Source organism: Capsicum annuum, chromosome 5, assembly GCF_002878395.1.
Source record: "Capsicum annuum cultivar UCD-10X-F1 chromosome 5, UCD10Xv1.1, whole genome shotgun sequence".
In the NCBI taxonomy this organism is placed as follows: Eukaryota; Viridiplantae; Streptophyta; class Magnoliopsida; order Solanales; family Solanaceae; genus Capsicum; species Capsicum annuum.
In genome coordinates, this window is record NC_061115.1 from 125,804,985 (window position 1) to 125,828,786 (window position 23,802).

A 23,802-nucleotide genomic window follows, 5' to 3' on the forward strand; every position below is an offset into this window, starting at 1 on the left:
TTATTTGCGATTAACTATCAAAATTTTGCATGAATTATTTGGTAAAATTTCATAAAAGAGAATTTTACCTGCAGATTTCCACGAAAAAATTCACAAATTATTCCCCACGAACTCTTTCGCAAGAACACATTTTTTCAAGAAAATTTTCATGAATATTTAGCATGCACACCCCCATGAAAATTCCTAAATAATAATTCACACGTAAATTACTAAAAATATTTCACAATTAATCAAAAATCTATTCAAAACCTTCAATAATTCTCAAAAACATCATTAAATACAAGTCTAATGTAAATCATTACAACTAACAAAAAAAAAATAATTCAAAACATCCACATGAATAATGTATGATTCTTAAATGGTCCAAAATAAAATATTTCAAATTTGAATCCTCAATAAAACTACCAACCATCAAGGTCAGAATCACTTTCATCCACGTTATCAAGATTAGAATCACTTTCATTCACGCGTCAGAGTCATCATCACTTTCATCCTCTTGGTTGTCTTCTTGAGATGGGCGTTCATCATTTAACAAATTCTTTAACTTCCAACAGTTGAGCAAGACCTCTCCACCATAAGAGGCCGTTTGTACTAAATTGCTTGATGCTACAACAAAATACGCAAAAGACAAATGACAAGATTGGAGTTGCAATAGGAAAAAGGCAAATATAAAAAGAGTATTGGCAACAATATAGTACAACTGAGATCTATTTCAACAAAAATCTTGTTATTCTCTAACATTAATTGAACATGAAATAGAAGAGGGGTTGATATTATAATTTTATGTTACTATACTTAACCATTTTCAAGTAACTGATTCACATTTCAAGTAACTACACTTGACCATTTTCAAGTCACTACTACACACTTCAAGTCACTACACAACCATTTTCAAATAACTAATTCACATTGCAAGTCACGACACTTAAAACATTTTCAAATCACAAGTACACATTTCAAATCACTACACTTAACAATTATTAATTAACTAATTCACATTTCAAGTCACTATATTTAATCATTTTCAAGTAACTATACTTTATTTTTCAAGTTATTAGTACACATTTCAAGTAACTACACTTAATTATTTTCAAGTCACAAGTTCACAATTTCAAGTAATTACACTTAACCATTTTCAAGTCACAAGTTCGCAATTGCAAATAACTACACTTAATAATTTTCAAATAGCTAATTAATTGACATTTCAAGTCATTATACTTGACAATTTTCAAGTAACTACACTTAACCATTTTCAACTCACTAGCACACATTTCAAGTCACTACACTTAACCATTTTCAAAGAACTAATTCACATTGCAAAGCATTACACTTCGGGGCCGCTTGGTAGAGTGTATTGAAATGTTAATGCATGCATTAGTTTAATGTGTATTAGTAGTGTTTGGTATACCTTTTTACCCTATGTATAACTAATGCAAGCATTGGTTATCCACTCTATTGTGTATTAAGGTTTGTATTACTAATACCTCAAAATCTATGGCATTAGTAATGCAATGTATCTAATGCATGCATTAACATGCTTAAAGACCCTATTACCCCTCAAAAAATTCTCCGCATCCTTTTCAACATATCTATTGAGGGTATTATGTAAAAAAAAAAAAATTTAGAAATAATGTAATTCATGTTTTTTTTAATACATCAAACCAAACACTGCATAAGAAAAATACAAGCATAACTAATACAAGCATAACTAACACAAGCATTACTAATACAAGCATTACTAATACACCATATTTTGCATTATTCTTATACTCTCTACCAAACGGCCCCTTAATCATTTTCAAGTCACTAGTACACATTTCAAATCACTACACTTAACCATTTTCAAATAATTAATTCACATTTCAAGTCACTATACTTAACCATTTTCAAGTAACTATTCACATTTCAAATAACTACACTTAACCATTTTCAAGTCACTACACTTAATCATTCATTTCAAGTCACTATACTTAACCACTTTCAAGTAACTACACGTAACCATTTTCAAGTCACTAGTACACATTTCGAGTCACTAAACCATTTTCAAGTAACTACACTTAACCATTTTCAAGTCACTAGTACACATTTCAAGTCACTACACTTAATCATTTTAAAGTCACTAGTATACATTTCAAGTCACTACACTTAATTATTTTCAAATAGCTAATTAATTGACATTTCAAGTCATTATAATTGACAATTTTCAAGTAACTACACTTAACCATTTTGAAGTCACTAGTACACATTTCCAATCACCACACTTAATCATTTTCAAATAACTAATTCACATTTCAAGTCATTATTCTTAACCCTTTTTAAGTTCACCTTTCATGTAACTACACTAAATAATTTTCAAATCACTAATTCACTTCTCAAGTGATGACATTTGATTATTTTGAAGTCACTAGTACACATTTCAAAACGCTACACTTGATCATTGTATACAGTTTTAATTTAAGATCACAAGATTTCAAAATGTTCTTCACTTTGTTAAACTCTATTTCAAGTTAAACCAGACAAACAAATTAAAATGGAGTACTTAATAGAACTTGACAGTAATGAACAATAATGCACTTCATAGTCCTACCAGTCAACCACATTAATAACTTAAATACAAATTAACTTGACAGTAAGCAAATAGGCTTACCGGTCCTAGACTCCTAGTTATAAACATATTCTGTAGCAGCATTTAGAAAGCAGAATTTGATAGGCTCATTAACCACGTGGCTGGAATGGGCATGAGCACAAGAAGAAGGTGACTCAAATGTCAATATAAACTGTATATGGAACAGCTAAGCTACGGAGCATGTGCACCCCTTCAGTAAATTGTTTTTAAAATGCTCCTCAAAGATGTCCAGCCCATGTGTGTGCAGTACATCTACAAAAACAATTCATAACCAACTGAAATATAAATCCAAAATCACCTGGGAATGCTTCTTCCATCCAGGGCATCCTTTGCTGAAGTAGCAGTTTCTGCATCAGTAAATTACACCAGAGCCTGAAGAAGATTCAAGGAGGCGAGGACTTGTCAGCTAATTAGAAGGTCAATAAGTGTAACACCCGTACTTTTCCTAGCTTGAATTCATCCCTAGAAGGTTAAAGAAAATCTTCCAAGATAGATAATATATTTTTCGCATAGAATTTTTTAGATTTAGACTTCCCATTGTGTGGGAAATTGAATAACCTTTCCAACGATATAAGATCCGCCTAAATTCGATAACTGAGTAAGAAGTTATGGCTATTTTAAATTCCAGACGTAAGACACCGTCATTTAGGTTATTAGCGCATCGTGGAGAAGGTTTAAATGATGTTTGTCAATGTCCAGCAGCCCTCCGCAATATTGGTGCATCACGGAGAGGGCCAAATCCCCAATTGTTCAATTCCAGTGAGGGTCCACGATATTGGCACGTCGCGCGAAGTTTCCAGGTCCCATCCGAGGTGGAAACGCGACATCACCGCATCGCACCACCATGCATATTCTCAGTTGGCATTTTTTAGTGGCTTGGCGCTATAGTTGCGCGTCGTGCCAAGGCCAAAAGTTGGGATTTTGGTTGTTTTTCCAGTTCCGTTTATGAGTTTAAGAGGGGCATTTTGGTAAATCTCCTAGGCCCTAATCCGGCCTAAACAATGAATTAAACCCCTCCAAAGCACTTTACATCCACTTTTCATCAAATCTCTCTCAAGCAAAACCCTAGTTCATCAAACTTCCTCCCCAAGAAATTCAAATTTCTCCATTTATTCTACAAGGCAATTCAAGATTGAGAATCCCCAATTCAAAAACTCTAAGAAGTCATCTCCAAAGTATCAAAAGAGACCCAAGATTCAAGTTTTAGCATCTAGTTCATCCATTGAGGTATGCGGGGTTATGAACAATGATACTTCTTTCATCTTTGTGCTCAAAACTTGTTTTTAATTACAAGAGTTATTTGATTTTATGTGTTTTTCCATGAAATTCAAGTTACGTTTTATACCTATTATTGTTGTTTACAAACTTATGAGATTTCCATTGATTTAGAAGTCGAATTACATGACTATATTCATATTTCTATGCATTGTGCAGTAATTTTCAGATTTTATGTTGAATTATAAATGTTTACATTATCAAGCATGAAATTTTGAGATGTTTTAACATGAGATTGTTGCATGGGTCGTTAATCCCTAATTAAAGATTGCTATTTCAAGATTGTTGTTCTATAAGCACCCTATGACCAAATTCCTTTCAGATTATTGATAAAGATTTGACCTTTTGGTCTCAGAGTAGATATGAAATCCACTTTGCAGATTCAAATTACAGATTTAGCTTTACAGAATTACAGTTGGTTTTCATTATAAACCATTAGACTATTTTAAAAGTGAATTTTCATCAGAATGAGCATATAGATATTGTTTTGGGAGTAGTATTTAGCACCGAGATGGGTACGTTACTACAGTTTCATACCCCAGAACTACGTGCCAATGTAAGATTTAGATTATTCCCAATTCTACGTGAATGATAGATATGTGATCACTCAGATAGGTTATACTTCCTCGCAAGAGTATGACTCGGCTCCCCAACGTGAGGATGCTCCTCCTTAGGGAGACAAAGACGTTGGACTCCATGAATACTCACATGGTTTATGTCGGTTAGAAGAACCTCCACTACAGATAAACCTTCAGATAAAAGATAAAGTATTTTCTATACAGACTTACAAATTTCACTTAACCTATATGATTTGAGAATAAGAACAGAACACAGATTTCAGAACTAAGTGTAATGGCTCACATGATTTATATTATGTGCTTTACTAGTCAAGATTTATGATCTTCAGATTTCAAATTATTTAAGCCTATGTGAGTCATTTACACTTAGCATGCATGATTTTATAAATTGTGATGATATTACTTCTTTATTGCATTCATCCTCATATACTCAGTACATCCTCAAAGTACTGATCCACATATATATCTATGTGCTACATTGTCTCATAATGTAGGTTCAGGTGCTCAGTCTGCTAGCGCGAGTGATTTTTGAGTATCTCATCTACATTCCCGCAGTTGGTGAGTCCTCATAGTTTGGGGACTTAGTAATTCAGATTTCGAGTCTATTAGTAGATACTTTAACATTCACTTCGGATAGTTCGAGTCAGCTGGGGCCTGTCCCAGTGACTCCCTAGTTTCAGTTAGTAGAGGCTTGTCAGACTACCAGATTTAGTATTCAGATTTTGTTTCAGTATTCAGATTTTCAGTATTTGCTTATTTAGACTGATGAGATTAGTATTATTAGACATACTCAGATAGTTCAGGCAGTTTTCTGCATTTACTATGATTTTTCATTCATATTTCCCTACTTTGAGATTCAGATTTAGAAAAAGCAGCCAGGGTTAGCTCAGGACTATTTGTAGTTCGAAGCACCATGTGGCATCCGGGAATCAGATTTCGGGGCGTTACAACAAGCCTATTGACACTGATCAAATTTCAGAGACTAACTTGCATCAGTTTAGATTGCCTACAAAATCATCTTGAAATGCAGTTTGTCAACGTGAAAAATTTTGTGCACCCAATTATAACTTTTATTAATTGAATTTTTCATATTATCACCCAACCACCCCACTACAACCCATATTAATAATGAATTTTCATTTTATCACATATTTTCTAAATCTCCACACTTAGCAAGGCCACTCAGAAGGTTATTGACAATTTGGTGGTTTTTTTTTATGGTAAAGTGTAATTTCAAAGATAGCCAAAAAACTTTACTATGAGTTCAGAGTGGTATGGGACAAACCACCTGTAATATTTACTACGAGTAGTTAAAGTCAAGCCTAAAAACAATCCAACACTAAGGATAGGAATTCGATTTCTGAAGCATAAATACCTGGAATCCTACAGTCTTCTCAAATGTTGTTATCTTGTGCACGAACCCAAAAGCTGAAAATACCAGAAAGAATAATAGAATTTCAGAAATAAATCTATACATACGAATGCTGATACGAACAAATCTTTAAAATTCTCATCGAATAATTTGTCAGAAATGGGTCGAGCAGCTGTTTTCTGGCTGGATGAGAGGCGGCGGCGACATGGGTTAGTTGGTGCGGCTGGGCAGCGGTGATTGCATGCCCGTCAGTCTTGTAGCTGCTGTGCAGCGGCGATGGCGGCAGAGCTTATAAGAAGGGGAAATGGTCCGCGACGGAGGTGTTGGCTCGACTGGTGGCGTCGCCAGTGGGGTGAGGGAGAGGAGAGGCGTCGGATTAGCGGCAGCGTCGGCGGCGCGGTTAGCTGGAGAAGAAGAAATGGGCGGCTGTAATGGTAGACTTTAGAGAGAGAAAGAACTTTAGAGAGAGAAAGAAGAGCGTAGAGAGAGAAGGAAGTGCGACTGTTGTCGCGCGAAAATGGTTAGGGATTGCTTTTTGATATTTTAAAAAGGAAAGAGAGCCATTGATTAATTTGATCTATGACTAAGATTTAAAGTTCTAATATATTTAAAATTAGGCCATAATTGAATTGAAGAGTTAAAATTAAATTCAAGTGGGTAAAATTTAGGCTAAAATTATCATAAATTGACAAAATTAAGTTAAAAATAAATAAGTTGCGGAAAATAAATAAATAAATAATAAAAAAGGGGTTGCTATAGTAAAAATAAATAAATATATAATAATAATAATAATAATAATGAAAACTAAAGATTGTATTTATAAATTGTGAGTGTGCATATGATAAATATTAATAAAATAATGTAAAATAAATAAATAAAATATTATATTTGAATTAATAAGTTATAAAAATGATAATGAAAAGTAATAAAAAATAATTTATATATTTTTAATGGGTTAAAATCGTTTATACCCCCAAACTTTGCTGTAAAAATCAAACACCTCCTCAATTTTGAACAATAATCATTCTCCCTCCTTTTTCCTATTTGATTTTTTAAAAGACCTATTTTGCCCTTATATTTATATCAACATTTGTATCTTTTTTTTTTTAAGAATTTATTTTTTTATAAAAATATTTTTTTTATTTTTTAATCTATATAACATAATTTCTATAAAAGTAAAAAATTATTTTTAAGATAAAAAAATAAAAGTAAGAAATATTAATTGAGTATATATAATTTAATGACAAAACTGTAATGAAATAAATGAGAAAAATATTAAAATTAATTTTACTAAAAATAAAAACTCTAATATATATTTATACGTGAAAATAATAGGTAATTATAATTTTATAAAGGGAAAATTTTAGAAATAGCAACTATAGGTTCTTAATTGTAACTTTTATAGCAACAGTTTCATAATTACGTATAGCAAATTATATTTTGTATTTAAGTAAACTATTGCTACACAAATACATATACAACAAGATTTACTGCCCTTGATTTACTCAAATTAATTGAGTTAAAGAAGGAATAATTATCTCATCTAGTTAAATTCTCATAAATTACTTTTACTTAATTTAGTAGATTCTTTTTCCAATCTCAAATATGAAGATTATTATTTCCATGATCTTCAAAATTTCAAAATATAATTCTCTTATATCTCTACCTATTTTTTCTTGTTAGTTTTTTTATTTTTTAATCTTTTTTTTATTTTAATTTTATTTTCTTTTCCATTTTTTCTTTTCACTTTAGAAAAAAAAAATTGAAAAAGAAAAAAAATATGAGAAAGGAAAAAAAAAAGAAAACGAAAAAGGAAAAAAAAAAAGAAGAGAGAAAATAAAGTGAAAAAAATAAAAAAGAAAAAAAAATCAAAATAAAAAAATAAGATGAAGAAAAACTAATCAGAAAAAAAAAGGTAGAGATATAAGAGAGTGAAAGACAGTAATGATGTTTTATATTGAAATCTTGAAGATCATAGATATAATTATCTTCAAATATGGAAAAGGAAAAAAAGAAAACAAAAAATAAAAAAGAAAAAAAATGAAAAAGAAAAAAAGAAGAGACATAGAAAATAGAAAATAAAGTGGAAATAAAAAATGAAAATAAAATAAAATAAAAAATAAAATGATAAAAAATAAAATTAAAAAAAATGGTAAAAGATATGGCTATATTTGGGGGAGGAGGAGGGGGGGGGGGGTGAAATAGTGGAGTGAAAATAGGAAAATGTAAAGTAGTGAGAGTAAAATATGCACTTGCCTAGTTAATGAGTAAAATAATGTTACCCTTGTTATAAACTGTAATTTTACAAAAGTGTTGCTATTTATTGTAATTATAGTCTTAAGTATGCTACTTTTTGTAATTTTTTCTTTTATTATTTTATAAATATATTTCAATGTAGGTATACAAATTCTCAAGTCCACCTTCTAACATTATTAATAAATTCTTTTATAATTAATTACAAAATCCAAAGGTACTTTTTACATTCAAATTTTTATATTATATGTATTAAGTATGTACTTGAGTATGTAATTATGTATATAGATGCATATTTTAATTTTCTCTTATTCTTTAATGTATATATAGATAAACGAGTTGGGTTATTGAAATGAATTATTTTCTAAATTATAATTTAAAATCCATCAACAACAATCATTTGATTTGTAACAAATATATATCTAAAACAACATCATATTTAATGAAATTTTGTAACTGAGGTCTAAGGGGGTAGGGGTACACAAACCTTACCACTACCTCAGAGAGGTAGAGAGATTGTTTTCGAAAGACCCTCGACTATTAATTATTTTTGTAGACCTACATTGAAATATGTTTATAACGTACAAATATATATTAGAGTTTTGAATTTTTAATAATAATAATAATAATAATAATAATAATAATAATAATAATAATAGACAATGTTTATAAATTATGGGCATGTATAATTATGGAAATAATTTATTAAATATTAGCAAAATTATGTAAAATGTTATATAATGTAAGAAATAGTAATATAAAAATAAATCGTATATTTTCAAATCATGAATGCGATATGTTAATATTTATTTGATATCAAAATAATGCGTGGAAAATATCAACATTTAAAATTAATAATTTTGCTAAAATAACAATCTAAGAGGGGTATCGGGAGGTCAAAATTGAGTGTCAACACAACTAACCCAATTTATTGCCACAAATTGGGGTCTTTGGGGGGTACTGTGTACGGAAACCTTACTGATAAGGTAGATAGGTTGTTTCAAATAGACCCTCGGTTCAAGAAAAATAGTTTGAAGCTGTCCAATTTCAAGAAAAATATTAGTGAAAATTGATTTAATATTGATCGTTGATCAAATATGATGAATGATTGAGATTAGAATTGAGGAGATGAGTCAAATTGGGATTATATATTGGATTAAAAAATTGAATTGGGGATTTTAACCGAGTCAAGTTAAACTCAATTGACACAAATTGAGTATAAAATGGCTAGAATTTAAATAAATTAGTAAAATTGATTTGAATTAGGTTGATATTTAATAAATAAGTAACTATATAAAATTAATATTAAATATATATAATAATAATAATAATAAATAAATGTTGATTGACGGCTGAGATCTAATGATTAAGAATTTGGTTAAAATAATGAATGAAATTTGAAATTGAGTTTAATTGGACACAAATACGGCTAGATTATAATAAATTGGATAAAATTAGGCTAAAATTGTTACAAATTGGCAAAATCAAACTAGAAAATAAATAAATTAAAAAATTAAATTGATTAAGGTTGCAGTTTAATACAATAATAATAATAGTAAAATAAATAATATAATTATACTCAGATTAGTTATTAATAAATTGTATAAATAAAAATACGACACATAATATATTACTTTAAAATCAACAATAATAAATATATTTTATTGTATTTATATATATATATATATATATTATATATATATATATATATATATTATATTTAGTATAAAAATATTTTTCCGCTATTTCATTTCATCCATGTTGAGTTATTTATATTTGAAAATGAAAAATAAGTTTGAGAAAAAATATTTTTTTCTAAAAAGAAATCACAAATTTTAAATGCTCAGTCATTACAAAGAAAGACTCACTACTTTAATCTTCAAAATTGAAAAAAAAAATTCGAAATAACTTAACCGAATTTATAGAGATCGAATCGAATTTATTTTAGTTTGATTATGGCTGTCATTTTCGTCAATCCGAAAATTAAAAAAAGGAACCGATATTAAACAAGCAAATCGAACAAACAGAATTCCCATCCTAAATCTCATCATATATATAATTCTGAAACTACCTAATACTTTTAACTCAATGTAAATTTTTATTTTATTTTTTTATTTCATAATTATTATACCTTATATCTCTGACCAAACGCCTCCTAAATGTACATTATATTGATATATTATATTATATTATCGTGCGTAGTATGATGCCTTACAATTATATTTAAATTAACCAATAGAAAAACACGCTTTATTTGAGCCCTGAGTCGTTCTTTGCCCTATCTTTGGCAAATGAAATTTCATATCTTTAATTTTTTGATGATAACATAACGAGTCAAGCTAAGGTTTATTCAGCTCGAATACATCTGCGATACCATCCATGTCAACAAACTAATTTTAATTTCTTGAGCATCTTTTGCTTGATTATACATGTCCACTGATTTAATGTCTAATTTCTTTTAATTTTTTATTTTTTATTTTTCAAGTTTATCCTTTTCCTATTTAAAATTTTCAAGTCCCAAAAATCCTATGTAAATCCCCAAGAAATAGTTTCAGCTAAATTTGTAGCAACACAATCCCCCAATGATTTCTCAAGTAATAATTTTGTAGGTAAATCTCCAAGAAATAATTTCAGCTAAATTTGTAGAAACATAAATCCACAATAATTTTCCTAGTAATAATTTCCCAGGTAAATCCCCAAGAATAAATTCCCAGCAAAATTTGCAGAATAAAATTTCCAAATAATTTCTCAGATAATAAAATCTATTACATAAATTTTCACCAAAATATCTCTATGTAAATTCTTAGGATAAATTACCTGAAAATTTTTCTATGGATTTAAAAAATATATATATTTGTCCATATACCTGCGGATTTACCTAGAGATAAATATTCGTCGATACATTTCCCTGGTAATGTCGCAAGTAATAATTTCACAGGTAAATCCCCAAGAATAAAATCCCCAATAAAATGCGCAGCACAAAATTCCCAAATAATTTTTCAGGAAATAAAATTCATTACAAAAATTTTCACTAAAATATCTCTACATAAATCCGTAGGATAAATTATCTGGAGATTTTTCTATGAATTTAAAAATATATATATTTATCCATATACCTGCGGATTTACCTAGAGATAAAATACCCGCTGATACATTTCCCCAGGTAATGTCGCAAGTAATAATTTCGCAGGTAAATCCCCAACAAAATTCGCAGCATAAAATCCTCAAATAATTTCCCATGTAATAAAATCCAGTACATAAATTTCCATAAAAATATCTCTACGTAAATCCGTAGGATAAATTACCTGAAAATTTTCATATGGATTTTAAAAATATATATTTTTGTCCATATACCTGCGGATTTACCTAGAGATAAAATAACCCGCCGATACATTTCCCCAGGTAATGTCGCAAGTACGAAATTTGCGCAATATGACGTCAAATTTACCTGCGGAATTTTTTTACAAATATATAATTCGCAGGTAATATATTTTAATATTGATAAATTTAATATTTTCGTAGGTAAATCCGCATGTATTTTCTGCTATATCATTTCCTAGGTAAAATTCCCATGTAATTCACAGTATTTTAGTAGTGACTGGAGAGAGGTGATTAGACGTGACATGGAGCAGTTACAGTTTACTGAGGACATGACCCTAGATAGGAAGGTATGTGTCACGACCCAAAAACGAGGATCATGATGGCGCTTGTCGCGGTGTACCTTGACAAGTAAGCCTATCACCCAAACTAATACGAATAGAGAAAAAGATAAAAATATCCCAAGGTAAGACTTCTAGAATGAAGCCGAACCATATAAATAATCATAACAATACGGAAAGAACTTATCCAGAATACCAATCATGCTCAAAACCAAGTGTCAATAGTGTAAGAACTACTAATACAATCCAAGAGTCAAATACCTTGGAAAAATAACCACAAAGGAATAATAATTGTCTTCGAATACTAATAAAGACATAACTAGTACAGAAAGATAAAGGTGAACTTCGGACGTATGAATGTCCAATTGCTATCTTGGAAGCTCCAACAATCGCCCGAATCAAGTAAGCTGAGGCTCACTCGAGCTAGGACCTGCACCGAAAGAGCCCAGTATGCATGAGTACGATCTACTTGTACTCAGTAGGTATCATAGGTCGACCAAGCAAAGTGGTAAATAAAGCATACAAAATATACTCTAAGGGCACGTCACCTGCAATCAGAAAATGTCCCACAACGGTTGCCTACACCGCTTGCACTAACAGTTCTAATATATCTCATATATATTACCAAAAACACACCAAGATACGGAACACAAGTATACATTATGCCAGATATAATAGAACAAGAGAGAACATGCAGATACAAGATCATCAAATACAAGTAAAAAAAAGTAAGACAAACACATATATGACAAGTCAATAAGGCAATACAACACCACATAAACACAATAAAGTAAGTGCAATGTATATGATGATAATGATGATGATGATGATGATGCACGAGGTTGTCGCACAACCTCCGGGATTGTCATACAATCCTTGTATACACCTACGGAGCTAAAGCTTCCTTACTTTGGACTCATGGGGGGTCGTCAACCCATATACAATCCATATATCTCATATCTCCTATCCAGCATATCCCTCGGAAAGGGTTTTATAAGGTGTTATAGTATTTTTAAAAAAGGGCTGCCAGTATTTCTCAGATGTTGCCACGGTGGTACCAATGTTTCATGAATGAGTATGATATGAAGATGTAATGCTCACAACCAATCACAATAAGTATTTCCACAACCAACCACATGATATATTTCCACAACCAACCATAATGATACATTTCCACAACCACATGAGTTAATATTCACTCGTTATTTTCATTTCATCCATGAATTTTCACGTCTCATATGCCAATAAAGTATGAATATAATCATAATACACCAATGGTGCCACATTAAACAATACAATACAATTACTCACATGTATTCAAGGCTATCAATGTCACATAGGACCCCACACGGTCAAACATATCACATAATATTTCAATTTCGATAATTACATCACATATAAGCCCCCACACAGGCACAACACGTAGCTAGCCATTTTTCATAATTAGTTCCCACCCTTAACATGCATTTTGTACCATCATTTACTACCCAACCCAGTCTGAAGAGTTAAGTCATAACCTACATCGAAAGTCGAAACTGATCCGCTACACTTGAACCCGCAATCCTACCTTTTACGAACAATCCCGACCTTCACTAAAAACACCAAATATGAAATCTACACGTCAAAACAAAACCAACGATACTCATATTGACTATTTTTGATTTGGGGTCCAAACCGACCCCCAAAATGGGTTTTCAAAAAAGAAGGGCAAAATCGAAACTTTACTTCAAAAACATGTTCCCCATATTTTTAGGAACCTATAGCTGAAAAACTAAGTTAAATCGAGTAAAAAACGAGGTTCAAATAGAAGAAAAACCATTTTTGAGCTTTACCGGGTAAAATATTTGAAATCCGGGTTAAAATTCAGAATCGGAGTTGTTTTGGAGGTTAAATTGATGAAAAACTAATAATTATAAGATAAAAGTATTATTCAAGTAAAAATGAGTGAAATTTGGGTTTAAAATCATGCCCTAAGATTTTTAGGGTTTTGAGAAATTAATGAAGAAATTACTAAGAAAAGAGTGAATTCTTACCTTAAATCTGTAATATAATCAAGAAATAAGTGTAAATCTAGCTTCCCAAGCTCTCACAAACTTCACTTTTAAGCTCTTAAAATATTTAGGGTTTAACTCTAAAGAGGCAAGATGATAAATGAGCAAAATTGGCCAAAAAGGGTGAAAAATCTGTTATATATTGCAGATTTTTCTGCAATAACTGTGCAGTCTTTTTTTCTAAGTCGAAATGAACTTCGACGGGGTGCTCGGGATTCGTTTGGAGTCTGATTTACGCAAACGAACTATACAACCACACTAAATTCGACGTTCCGGACGCGATGGTACTATCAAATTTTTTGAAAAAAATTATTTTCACAAAATTGATTCCCGAAATCCGAAATCATAATTTTCCAAACCGAAGGTCGAAATGAGATTTGAAAAACGTAAAATCATACCAAACATACTAACACACTAAAATCAACAATCTGGACCTGTTGGCGAAGTTGGATTTTCCATACGAGGTCGTTTCGACCAAAAGTGGGTCCCACACCCCACTTTTCAATTTTTCAACTTTCCGATCAATAGGTCAAAATGAGCTCGGGTGCACCGTCGTACGGATCAAAATATATCCACATAAGTCCAAAATAAGACTCTTAAAGCCATCAAAAACCACAAAATTGCATAAATGATACCAAAATGCATCAAAAATCATGTCAATCACTCCCACACCTCAGAAATACCATAATGCAACTACGGGAAGGGGTAGAATAGTCAAAAAATAAAAAATCATAAATTTCACATATTTTCATCAAATTTTTAGGTTGTTACAGTATGGAGGACACGAATTAGGTTAGACGGCTAGTACATGTGGGTGGATCGCAGTCAGTAGTTAGGAGAGATCTGGGGTAGCCGGGCCGATAGTCTTAGGGCTAGGTCCATAGTTTGGAGTTGCTAGTAGGAGGGGATGGGGGTGCCTTTGGTTCGTTAGTGTAGGGATATTACTTTATGAGAGTCTTATTTTTGTTATTCCAGCTTGTTTCATGCTTTATTACGAATTTGTTTACTATTCTTTGTCATGAGTTGGAGGTCTATCGAAAATAACTTTTCTGCTTCTCTGAAAATAGTGGTATGAACTACGTACATTTTATCCTCCCCAGACCCCACTATGTGGGAATACATTGGATTTGTTGTTGTTGTATGCCCAATCTAAATGGAGCAAATAAAAAGAACCCGAGAGAGTAATATTTAATAGCAAATGCGAAATAGATACAAAATAATAAGTTTGTCTCTTGATTTTTCAAACTAGACAAGTAAAAGTAGATAATTATTTTTAATATACTTCATTCGTTTGCTTTTACTTATCATTTTTTAATATGACACACCCATTAAAAAACTAATGATTGGTATAGTGACTCTACCATATTGCCCTATTAAGTGATAGTATTTAGTATTCCCTTTATTCCAAAATAAATGAATTGTTGAGTTATTTTTCAATATTCAAAATAAATGAATTGTTCATTCTTCAAGAGACATGTTGGAATATTTTTTCAATTTTACCCTTTCATTTAATGAGGTTTTTAAGTACTTCACATTTTCTATGAGAGTAATTTAAGAACAATTAAAAGGATAATAAGAGAAAGTAACCTACAAATTATGTCCTAAAAGATTTTCTTTTAGGGTGTGTACCACACCCCATTAATTTAATATTTTGAAATGGAGGGAGTAATAAGTATTGAAAAAATGATTTAAAGAATAAGTAATTAATGCTAAGGATAAAACATGATTTTTTTTAGTTTTTTTTGACTTGTCAAAAATGACAAATAAAAAAAATGACAATAAATCCGATCGGAGGGAGTAGTAGACAGTAACGAGGGATGGAGAGAGTAGTAAATACATATCACAAATATGTATAGCATTATTTACTTTGGAAGCACCTTTAAAAAACATTAACTAGAGGATAATTTGATTAAACTATCCTTATTTACTACTCATCTCTATTTAATACTACTACTCTATTTTGCCCCATCTTATTAATATCTCTTTGTATCTACCACTAAGAGTAAAAGTAAATAAATAATTAATCATATCTTAAATTTAAAATAACAAGTATTATGGAATATTTATGTTTTTAGCATATATGATAAGTATTTAGGAATAAAGAGAATAGTATTTATTAGTATGGGTTAAATAGATAGAATCTGATAAATTATTTATTAATCTTTTAATTAAATAAATATCATTAAATATTTATTTTTAATATATTGAACAAGTAAAAATAAATGGAGAGAATAATATGCAAATAAAAAAGCTGACTATGAACCAATAAGAACAAAACAACTGAATATTACTCCCTCTGTCTCATTTTATTAGTCCCAATTTGACTTGACACATTGAGTAAGAAAAATAATTAATAACATGACTAATTTATTATAGTATCCCTATTAAATAATATTTACATTTTAATTTAAAAAAAAATAATTAATGTAAATAATAAAACATGATTTTTTTTCTCTTTTTAATTTATGAAAAGTGACAAATAAAATAAAATTTAAAACAAGTAAAATGAGATGGGGAGAATATATTAGGTTTGGACATCAACGTGGTGCATTTAATTTCTACATAGGCTCCGCATGTGCGCGCTGCTTAGATTCGCGTCAACTCAGACAAAGTTAATTTCACATCACTCTTGTTTTATACTCTTTTCGTCTTTCAAATTTTTTAATTTGATTTCTCATTTTACTTATTATTTTTTATTAATTAAGATAAAATATTTTTTTTCATTTTTTATCCTTAATATTAATTATTTTATCTTCAAATTAAAATATAAACATCATGTAATAGGAGTACTATGATAAAGTAGTCATGTTATTAATTATTTTCTTAATCAATGTGTAATGTCAAATCGAAACAAATAACATGAGACGGAGAAAGTAGTAAGTAATTTCATCATTTCAAAATAAATAAATTACTGAGCTATTCGTTAATATTTGAAATAAATAGATCATTCATTCTTTAAGAAATATGTTGAAAATTTCTTTCAATTTTATTTTTTTAATATTTAATGAGGTTCTTAAATACTTAACATTTTCTACATTTTGTAGGAGAGTAATTTAAGAGAAATTAAAAAAGTAATAGTGAAAAATAATCTATAATTTATGTCCTAAAAGATTTTCCTTAAGAGGTGTGTCATACCTCAATAATTCAATGGTTTTGAAGGGAGTGAGTACCAGTGTTCCTAGTTCGGATTAATTTGTGTGTATCTTATTGTTTTTTTTTTAGATACTAGTTATTTTATAGCAGGGCGAATTCAGTATAAGAATTGTGGCATAATGAATTTATGATTTCTCTATTAAATTAGATATTTATGCACGTATTTCGTATACTGAGCTTATGTTATCTGTTAGCTTTTATGCTATGGTGCAATCAAGTTATCAATGACTTAATTGAATATTGAGTTATTTATCCAAAAAAGACAAAATTTGTTTCACTAAGGAGTATATTTTTTTTCTTCTTTCTTTAGTGGTGCTCCAAAACTGATGGAGAGTTATTACAGTAATATTAAATGACACGCAAGCAAAATACATGATTGGTCCTGGATATAATTTTTAAGTATGTAAAGTCATAAACAATTAGGTAATGAGCCGAAAGAATAATAGATCAATAAAAGTTATAGAATGCTAAGAATTACACTATACTTTTTCAATAAAGTGAAGGTAGGAGTGAGTAGATCAGTAGAATAAGAAGCTTCTGCATCATATTTGACATAGTAAAGATGAAAATAATTTTTTCTTGGAAAGAATATGTACAAAATTAATTAAATAAAAGAATATTTGTAAAGGATAAATTAGTTAAGTTATATGTTATCAATTAATAGTAATTAGGTTAAAAGAATTTGCTACAAAGAAAAATTTAAATAAAAAAAATAAGTATGATATCACAAATAAAAAAAATTAGTAAAAGTTACGTAGCCAAATTTAAGAAAGGGTTTATATAATAATTCCTTTAGTTTTTGATTATAATGACTTTGAGGGGGGATTAATTATAAGTTGTCCATTCACATTTACAGGTTTTAATTTTTTTTTTTTTTTTTTTTTTTATAATTTGTCCATTCTTGACTCAAGCTAATAATATTTTACTTGGCTCAAATTGAAGAATCATGAGCAGAGGCACAGTCAGATCGGATGAGGGTGTTTATTCAAATCCGCTTAGCATAAATTATACTATTTACATATAATTAAAATTACTTTTATTATGTAAATAGTACATGTTAAATCCTATTTACCTTCTTTATATGTTTACTTCTTTATATTTAAACGCTTTGAGTGAAAATTTTAACTTCACAACAGGCAATTAGGCATCTGTAGACATCTAAAATTTGTGGGACTCTTCAAGCTAAAAAGAATCCAAATTCTGTTAGAGTTTTAGGAGGCTACTTTACCATAAATCACACCTATTTAAAGGGTAGCATTTCCCTGAAACAACATCTTGAATATCCCATAAACTGATGAATATTCGTAAAAAGATTCGGATCTCCAATATCCCACAAAATCATGGAATATTTATTAAGAGATCATCATATGTTCGAGAAATACGTCACTAACGGGGAATTATGATGGAAATGAAGAGAGAAGAATCAAAGGAGAAACATATTTGTAACCACCTCGTTTATCAATAAAATTATTGTTTCTTCATATTTTTATTTGTGGTTAAAGTTTATTTTTCATGAATTAAATTATGTTGAAAACAAGATCGTTTGATAATAATACCTAAGAAGAAAAGCCAATTTCAATTTTTTTTAATTTGTTCGCATACTTCAGGTATGTACCTTGGTTGACTCTTCATGTTAAAGGCAAATACTGGAAGTGTAAATTTTCCTAGATATATGGACCTAGAAATGCCTTGTCTCTGTCAAAAGTGAGAAATCCTTTGAACAGAGTCCCAAGAGATCACTCTTGTAAATCAAGGTTCCAAGTTTTACTTCATTGTTTCTTACCCTTCAACACTAGAGGAAAGAAGATCCAAGACAAAAAGGAAAAAAAACAAAACCTAACAGGAAAAACCAGTGCTCATCATGCACACAAGCTAGCATTAATTAGTCAAACAAGTCGTACATAGAAAAAAAGAAGATATACTGGATAAATAAAGATGCAAGACATAATTCATGCAAGTAAAAGAACTCGGAATCAAAATAAATCAATAAATAAAAAGTGATCAAAATAGATCAGCTATTTAAAAAGTTATCAAAATAGACTAAATGTAATAATTTATTATGTTTTTTATTTTTTCTTAACGGCCAACTAACGGAGTTAACTTTTTATAAAACGTAAGAAATTATTATGTTTTACATATTTATTTGTAAAACATAATAATTTCTTACGTTTTATAAAAAAAAAAATATAAAACGTAAGAATTTCTTACGTTTAACACGAAATTTGATAAAAAATACATTGTTTTGTCACATCCCTAATAAAAGATATTTTATCTGAAAATTGAAGTAAAACGTAACAAATAGGTACGTGGTCCACTTTTTGAAAAAATTATACTGTTTTAGTTGACATCACTGTGGTCCCCTCCCCCATCCTACTTTCTTATTTACTTCCTCCGTCTCATTTTACTCATCTCAAATTGGGATGACATATCTATTAAAAAAATAATAAATAACATGGCTAGTTTACCATAATAACCCTATTAAATGATGTTTACATTTTAATTTATAGAAAAAATAATTAATGCAAAGGTTAAAATATAAAAAAATAAAATTTGAAACGAGTAAAATGAAACGGAGGAAGTATATATTATTTCCTCTTAAGTTTTCCTATTGCTGGTCCAAATAATTTATTGTTTCTTTCTATAATAAACTTTTATATTTTACATAAAAAATTTAAAAATAATAATAAGAAAAAAAGTATCAACTACCTCATGAACTTAACATTTTCCTTATATTTATTTTATATAAAATAACCGCTTCTATCCTTAATTATTCGATTTCTCTCTAAAAAAAATTATACTTTTGAGTTTTCATCTATTCCAAAATAGTGAAATGTTGAATTTTCGTCGATCAAATATGCTACTTCCTCCGTTTCAAAAAGAATGATCTACTTTTTTTTAGTTTGATTAAAAAATAATGACCCCTTTCCTTTTTTGGCAATACTTTAATTTCAACTTTCCACTTGGTATGTTTATGACCACAAGATTAAAGGGTATTTTGGTACATTTGACACTACTTTAATTTAGGGCCACAAGATTCAAAAATCTTCTTTATTTTCTTAAACTTTGTGCCAAGTCAAAGTATGTCATTCTTTTTTAAACGGAGGGAGTATTATCTAAAAGAATTATATTTTGTTTGTGTGATAAAAACATGAAATTAATTTTTTCGGTTAGTGTTTCATTGTAGAAATTAATATGAAATATGTTTCTTATTATAATTGATGGAGTAAAATATCACAATTTGATTTAGGAGTGTATAAAATTGTACCGATAAAAATGTTATTGATTTATCGTTAGTTTTTAATGATTTAATAAAAAAAATTATTGTGTTATTTGTTCGATTTTAATTTTTTTATTGATAAACCGATAACCCAATAACCCAATAAAATTATATTAAATAATTATTTTACACCCTATATATGTGTGTGTGTGTATATATATATGTATAAGTAGTATTTTGGTTGGAACTAAGATCCGGTTGCAACTAAAAATTCATAAGTCAAAGTTATTGGTACGATTTTTGTCCACCCTAAATCAAATTGTAATTTTTTACTCCATCAATTATAATAAGAAACGTATTCCATATTAATTTCTACAATAAAACACTAACCGAAAAAAATTAATTTCATGTTTTTATCATACAAACAAAATATAATTCTTTTAGATAATTGTATATTTGATCGACGAAAATTCAACCTTTCACTATTTTGGAGTAAAGGAAAACTCAAAAATATAATTTTTTTTAGAGAGAAATCAGATAATTAAGAATAGAAGCGGTCATTTTTTATATAGAATAAATATAAAAAAAATGCTAAGTTCATGAGGTAATTAGTACTTCTATTTTTTATTATTTTTATACAAAATGTAAAAATTTATTATAGAGAGAAACAATAAATTATTTGGACTAGAGATAAAAAAACTTAAAAGAAAATAAAATATAGAAAAGAAAGTGGGGTGGGAGAGGGGACCATATTGATGTCAACTAAAACAGTAGAATTTGTTTTAAAAGTGGACAACGTAACTATTTATTACGTTTTACTTCAATTTTCAGAAAAAATATATTTTATTAGGGATTTGATAAAACACTATATTTTTTATCAAATTTTATATAAAATGTAAGAAATGCTTACGTGTTACATATTTTTTTTTAGAAGACATAAGAAATTATTACGTTTTACAAATAAATATGTAAAACGTAATAATTTCTTACGTTTTATAAAAAGTCAACTTCGTTAGTTGACCGTTAAAAAAAGTGAAAAACGTAATAAATTATTTAATTTAGCGTATTTTGATAATTTTTTTATTTGTTGGCTTGTTTTAGTTTCGAGTTCAAGTAGAAAACCCTACAAGATATAATTTCTTACCCAAAAAGAGAAGAAAACACATGTATTTAAAATAATTACTCATTCCGTCTCAATTTATGTGATGTTGTTTAACTTCATCAAGTTTAAAAAAGAAATACTTACAATATTTGTGATCATTTTAAATAAATCAGATATGTTGGTGTGGCTTTATCATTTTAAATAAGTCAGATATGTTGGTGTGACTTCAAAACATCTTATTATGAGTGAAAAGATATTTTAAAATTAAATTATTATAAAATATAAAAATATGTCATTATTTTACAAACTGACTAAAAAAATTGTGTCACATTGAGACATAAGGAGTACTACTATTGTTGAAGGACAAGCGAGTCTTGTTCAAGTGGAGAACACCCTTCTCCGTCAAACGATAGTTTAACGAATGAAAAATAATAAAATAAAAACATAAATTGTGGGTGTGAGTCATGTTGGAGTAATAAGAGAAACATTATTGATCCTTCTAATTAGTGGGGTCGAAAAAAAAATAACTACTAATTGATTAAGGGAGTAATTAAAATTAGAAAGCGTACCAAGAATCAGAAGAGAATTCAAAGAGTTTGGCATTGTGGAAGAAAATAATCAAAGCAACCTCAGCATCACAAAGCACAGATATTTGTTGAGCTTTCTTCACTTAACCTCCTCTCCTCTTGGAGAAAGTCACTTGTCTATTTGTCTTATTCTCTGTACGCCTCAGCTCTACTTTCCCTCTTCCCATCTTTAATTTCCCCAATATGGCCTAAACATGGAAACCCTGGATTTGTTTTAATTTCTCACACTAAAGAAGAGATAAAAAGAGAAAGAACCCTAGGTAGTTACGACTTCTTTTTTTCACAAAAATGAACAAAAACCCATTTTAGTAAGAAGATAGAAAAGAAACTACTACCCCTTTAACTCCTTTCCATTTTATATGGTCTTATTTTTATGAGCATCAAGTTTACGGAAAAGGAAAAAACTTATGCTCCATTCGTCCTATTTGATGCAGCATTATTTGACTTTACATATATAGTATTTAAAAGAAAAAATTGAAACTTGTAAGATCTAAAACGAGAGTACTCCTAAAATCCTTAGATATTTACGTAGTTATAAATTTTTTTTTATTAAGTATAAAAAATAATTTTTAAAGTTAAATTATTTTTAAATATTACAAAAAGGACCATCCAAGCTCTAACCTCATGTGGCAATATTCTTTTTTGGACGAACTAAAAAAATATTGTCACATGAAATGAGACACGGAGAGTAAGATTTTTGATGTAAAACATGTCATTTCATATTGTGACCGTAAAAAATATGGAAGTTGTACCTTTGAATATATCACAACATTTGTGTACTTATAAAACCTTCTCATTATTATGATAATATAAAAATAAAAATAACAAATTTAGCTATTTTTAAATGTAAAAAAGTGTTATTCTTTGTCAAACAAATTACGTAATAAGAAAAGATGGCTAAAGATTAGCATGGGAAACTTATTTCGCTTCACTAAAGAATTAATAAGAAAATAAGGGCGGAATTCGACAAAATCCAATAAATAAAATGACAAGTTTACATATCGCTCTGAATTATTATAAGTTATTTAGATGTTGGGAATTAAACAAATTGCACTTAATAATAAAGACAAAATAAGTATAAAATAATAAAATTATCTCGTAATTTTTAAATTGAATTTATTAGAATAGGTATCTATTTATAATGTAGTGGAAAAATAAAAAAGAGTTGATGAACTAATATATTTTTATATACTTCTAGAATAATCTGTTTTGATTTTGTATGGAGTTTAGAAAAATAAAAAGCTTTTAAAACTTATTGTGTTAAACTAAAGTTATGTCGAATGTACCACAATACCCTTTAATCTTATAGTTTTAAATATGTCACGTGGAAATTTGAAATTAAAAATCTATATCTATAATATATTAAAATTGAAAAGACCTTTAGAAAAATGATTTGAACTTTATGCCCTTCATTAAAAGACTCTTCTTTAGACAAACTGTCTTTTCACTATTTTCTTCAATTTATCATTTAATTATTTTTTATTATATTAACTAAACCTCCAAAAAATATGAGTCTCCTAAAATATATGAAAGGAAAATTAATTAATATTTTACTTTCTACTATTCAACTAGAAAAATACTCCTAAAATAGAAGTCTCTTGAGGTAACCATTATAAGAGTCGGGTTGATGCAAAGAGTTTACTTACCACTATTTTAAGGGTATACTCCGTATTTGAATATTTGTTGTACTTAATTCAATATAGTATTAAGGAATATACTATATTAAGAATTCCTAATATACGTAATAAAATATGTACCTCTTGAATTTGTAAGTAAGTCTTTTTTTTTTTTTTTTTTCTTATGAAATTATTCTACGAGTTGTTATATATGGTAAGGATAAATTCGTTCATGGACAAGTAGGATTTGGGTTCAATTTGCATCTTTATTACTTTTTTTTTTTCAAGTTAATTAATATAATTCTCAATATTT

The 23,802-nt window shown here is 28.8% G+C and overlaps 1 long non-coding RNA gene and 1 pseudogene across 1 annotated transcript; both read right to left on the reverse strand.

The window, feature by feature from the left end:
* Positions 1 to 22,282, reverse strand: part of LOC107870612 — a 44,754-nt pseudogene extending 22,472 nt beyond the window's left edge.
* On the reverse strand, positions 207 to 6,375 carry LOC107870614. Its single transcript, XR_001674213.2, has 3 exons — positions 5,855 to 6,375; positions 2,925 to 2,998; positions 207 to 606 (listed from the first exon to the last, which is right to left on the reverse strand). It is a non-coding gene; the product is annotated as an uncharacterized LOC107870614 (long non-coding RNA).
* Positions 22,283 to 23,802: the final 1,520 nt, after the last annotated feature.